Source organism: Nannospalax galili, unplaced genomic scaffold (genome assembly GCF_000622305.1).
Source record: "Nannospalax galili isolate Female #2095 unplaced genomic scaffold, S.galili_v1.0 scaffold1105, whole genome shotgun sequence".
Taxonomy (NCBI): Eukaryota; Metazoa; Chordata; class Mammalia; order Rodentia; family Spalacidae; genus Nannospalax; species Nannospalax galili.
Window position 1 is genome coordinate 230,369 of NW_008353211.1, and position 4,878 is coordinate 235,246.

At 47.4% G+C, this 4,878-nt stretch overlaps 1 pseudogene; it reads right to left on the bottom strand.

The window, feature by feature from the left end:
• Positions 1-433: 433 nt before the first annotated feature.
• LOC108491671 lies at positions 434-4,112 on the bottom strand (annotated as a pseudogene).
• Positions 4,113-4,878: the final 766 nt, after the last annotated feature.

The following is a 4,878-nucleotide window of genomic DNA, read 5'->3' on the forward strand; positions in this document are numbered from 1 at the left end:
CAGCATCAAAATGTGTCTCACAACATCTTGTAGCTCCAGTTGCAGATTTGAAACCCTCTTCTGCCCTGTGCAGACATCAGTCATGCAAAAGGTAAACATGCATACATGCAGGCAAAATACTCATACACATAAAACAAAAATAAATAAATCTTCAAAAATTAAAAATTTTAAGGGTCCTGAGGCTTTTATTTTGCACAAAGAACCACTGGGAATCCTGCCTGTGACCACCTTGGAGATTACACTGGAGGTCTGAGGGCTCCTGACACTAGGTGGGAAGTGAGAGGGCTCCAGGTGGTCAGGTGTGGCTTCTAAGGAAGCAGGGCCAGGCATTCGTTGTTTTCCAGGATGCTGGGACAGCCCCGCCTTCATCGTCCACACTGCTGACATCTTTCCGGTGTTAATCCTCGACGAGGTTCTTCAGCTCGTGTGGCTTCTAAGGAAGCAGTGCCAGGCATTCGTTGTTTTCCAGGATGCTGGGACAGCCCCGCCTTCATCATCCACACTGCTGACATCTTTCCGGTGTTAATCCTCGACGAGGTTCTTCAGCTGTGGTAAAACCGCTTCCCGGAAGCTGGATGCACCACGGGGAGGACCATGAGTTCTGCACTGCCCGCTTGTTGCCAGCGTGAGAACCGCCGTTGATCACGTGGAAAGCCAGGACCCGCAGGATGACTTCTGGGTTACCAGCCAAATTGACGACGTGTCTATGCAGCAGCACACCCTTCTCTACAGCACCAGCTTTGCAGACGGAAAGGGATACTCCTGGGATGGCATTCCCGCAGGATTGACACTGATTTTCAGTCGCGTTCATTTCAATCATCAATTTGTCGGTCTTCTCCCGTCTATGACCTTCAGTTTCTTGCTAACCCAGAGCACACGCAACAGATTTGTTGATGTTCTCAACAGCCTTGGAGACACCCGTCCCCATGTACTGCATCTTATCTTTGTCCCAGAATTCCAGGGTCTCATTGATACCAGCGGAGGCACCACTGGGCCCAGAAGCTTGGAAGAGACCTTTTGAGGTGCAGAGATCAAGCTCAACAGTGGGATACCCCGAAGAGTCAAAGATCTCGTTAGTATGTATCTGAGAATAGACATGGTGGTTTCTGGCCCCTGGGTGACCAAGCAGGAAAGGGACAGATGGTGCTGTGGAGACTGAGGAGAGCGGTAAGAGGGGAGTTGCATAAAATACAATTTTATATGAAAGCATCTTGTAGATACCCAGTCACAAAGAGGTGCAGATCTGTTTACATGAATAAAATGCTGCTTGGATATAATTTTTGTTGTTATTTTGGTGTCCAGATGAATTTGTGGGGTTTTTTTTGGTATGTGTGTTTAATTTCTTTGTTTTTTAAAAATTACATTGTATTTATTTATTCTATGGGGGTGTGCGTATACACATGTGGAGAAGTCAGAGGAAAACATGCCTCCTGCTTCCAGTACTTCAGTTCTAGGACTACAGGCATGCCCCATCATGTCTGCTAAACACAGTGCGGGAAGCAGGAGCTGGGAAGTCTTCCATGCTAGGCAAGCACTCTACCAAGGGAACTATGCCCTCAGGATCCCTCCTACAAATACTAGCTTCAGGCCATCCTCCTGCCTCAGTCTCTGTATAGCTGCCACAAAAGATGCCTGTCACAGAGTCCAGTTCAGCTCTAAAACTCATAACCGATTCATAATTATAACAAGAAATTTGTTACAAAGCCCTTTAACAATGACATTTTCAGGAGTGTGTGTGTGTGTGTGTGTGTGTGTGTGTGTGTGTGTGTGTATTATGAGAAACATTAAACTCCAAGCTGACTCACACTCAGGACAATGTTGGTCACATGGAAATTAAAGTCAGTCAGTTGTGCCAGCTTACCTAGTAATCCTAGCTGGAAGAAGGCTAAGAGGTTGAGATCCAAATCCACCTTTGCTGAGGTGTAAGACCCTGACTCCAAAGGAGGAAAACAAAATGTCTAACACTATCTAAATCAATCAATCAATCAATCAATCAATCATCAATCAATCAATCTGTTAATCTTAGTGTCTGGAGTGATTCATTAATAGGCTCTTGGCTTTCACCTTAGTATCAGATTTATTTTTGTTTTTGTTTTGTTTTTCATACAGGGAACTCTGATTCAATCAAGAAACTGAAAAAACCTAATAGGATTAAGTGCTGGAGACTCACCTGTTCAATCAAACGGCTGTTTGTGGTTGGGAGGGGGGCCTGAAAGGGGAGCAAGGCCATTAGACAGGGGAATAAAAGCTTCCGTGGAGCCAGAGAAGACACTGAGTCACTGAGTCCTGCAGCCTGGAGCCCCTGCCTGGCTGAGATTCAGAGTCCTGTCAGCATTGCCCTGAACCTGGAAGTAACCTGCCTCCACCAGGACACCCCTCTGCTTCAGAGACAGTAGACCCTAGGCAGCACAGGAAGTCCTGGTATGTGTCTTTTCAGATGACCTAAGGAGACTGGGTTTTATTATAAATGTGGGCTTGGGTTCACCTCAAGGAACTTTAAGTAAAATGGAATAAGTAATGACAGCCATTTAATAGATTTTCCTCAGTCTTTCCCAGGCAATTCCTTGCAAGCAGAATATGGATAGAACATGCAAAATTTCCATTGTGTATTTTGAGGCCATTCTGAAATGACCAGTGTCCCTTTTCAGGAAAGGGATGGGGCTCTGCTGTAAGATCATTGGGGAACATTTCCCAGTGGGGAGGGGATGGAGAGGAGCAGAGGTTGGGGATAGGGTGGGAAAATGGAGATCATGTGGCCATGTGGGTACTGGTGAGAGGTCCCCCATGCAGCCAGGGAGAGGAGTTTAGCTTTGAGATCACCAGTGAGAACAATTGGGTGTTGTGCCCCCTGTTGCCAGAGCTTAACTCTAGCCCCGACTTAGCTCCTGTGATGAGTGAGAATCACTTCCTAAGCATTTTCCTGAAAATATGTTCTTTCCTAAATGTGTCCCCAGGATCCTCCTGACTGAAGGTCCGTGAGGATGAGTCTTCGGTCCTCACACACACTCCTGGGCCTGCTGAGGGCTGAGGCCTTGGCCTTTTCTGCTCTGGAGGAACTGCCCATGGAACTCTTCCCATCAGTGTTCAAGGAGGCCTTCGTCAGCTGACAAACTAACATCCTGATGAGGATGGTGGCAGCCTGGCCATTTCCATGCCTCCCTGTCGGGACTGTGATGAAGACCCCCCCCCACCTGGAGATCTTGAAGGCTGTGTTGGATGGACTGGATATGCTGCTGACAGAAGGTTCACCACAGGTAGAGAAGCATGAAGTCCTGTAGAACGGGAGACACTGGGGTGCAGCAAAGGGACGTCTGATGTCAGGGAGATTGGGGTCAAAGGCAGAACCAGGACTTTTGGTGGATTACCTTGGAGAACTTCAAAAGCTTGACCCCTTTGAGCCTTAATAGATAAGGACAGTCAGGGGTGCAGGACAGTTTAGAGCAGATGCAGCCACAGTGGGAGGAGCCTGTCCCCACCTCTCCAGCTGGCATTAGAAGTGGACCAGGTAGAAGGGAGGAGTAACCTAATCAAGGGAAGTAAGACAGGACTACAGAGGCAGCTCAGGCAAAGGGCCCTTGCCCAGCAAGCATGAGGTCCTGTGCCAGATGCTAAGCACTGAGAAAACTCAAACGTTTGTAGGACACAGGACAGGGACAGCTGACAAGAGACACCGCTAAAAGCAGACTGGATGTTGAGCCTTGTCCTAACTTCTGAGACTTTTACCTGTTTTACCCACAGTGGGTGTGAACTTCGAGTGCTCGATTTGAGAAGTGTGCACCACAACTTCTGGAGCGTCTGGGCTGGAGGAGAGGCTGGTGTCTGTTCACCCCAGGTGGTGAGTGAGAAGCCAATAGCGAAGGGCCTCCCTAGATAGGCTCTGAGGAGGCGCTGGAAGGTGTCAGCTGACCTCTGCCTCAGAGGTCCACTTGAGGAATTTCAAGCATGCCTCCTACAGTGGGCCCGGAAGAGGAGAGGCTCCCTGCAGCTGCCCTGCATGAAGATGCAGGTTGATGAAGTTCCTGGGAGGCCCTGAAAGGCTTTAAAATTTGCATTTTATTTTATTTTTCTGTTTGTTTGAGACACTCTATAGACCATGCTGACTTGATGCTCATTTTGTAGACTAAGCTGTCCTGGTACTACCTGCAATTCCCCTGCATCATCTTTCTGAGTGCTGGGATGACAGACATGAGGCATCACACTCAGTTTGCTTTGAGCTTTTGATAGTGCTAAATCAGCTGTAGTCTAGTATTCTCATCTACTGGGGAGGTTGAGGGAGGAGGATCTCAAGTTCAATCTGCAGAACTTCATGAGATGTGGACCCAAAATTAAAAGTAGAAGCAAGAGCTGGGTATGAGGATACAGCTCTGAGGCAGTCCTTCCGTAGCTCACGAGGGGCCCTGGGTTCCATTCCAGGTACCATGTTAAAAAAAGGAAAAAATAAAAGAAAGCTTGAGACATATTCCAGTAGACACACACATTTAGTATGTATGGAATACTGGGTTCTATCCCTAGTATTAAAATAAAAAAGATTGTTTTTTAAGGGGAAGGAAAAAAGGGTTAGAGATGTACATTGCTTGGTACATAGGTGGCTGTGCATATGTGTGGCACTAGGTTTTATCTGTAGTACCAAAAATTAAATAAAAATGTAAACACCTCCAAGGTGCAGGGACATAGTCCTTGTCCATGCTTCTGGCTCTCCATACCTCAGGGAGCCACAGCTCTCCCCTTCAGGTCTTCCAGTCTGGCATGTCCTTTCCCCAGGTCTGGAGGCCTAAGGACTCTGGTTTTGGGCTCTAGTCTGACCTACATAGTAAAACCTTGTCTCCAAAAACATCGATACATAAACTGGAATTGGAGGCTCAGCAATCCCAGCACTTG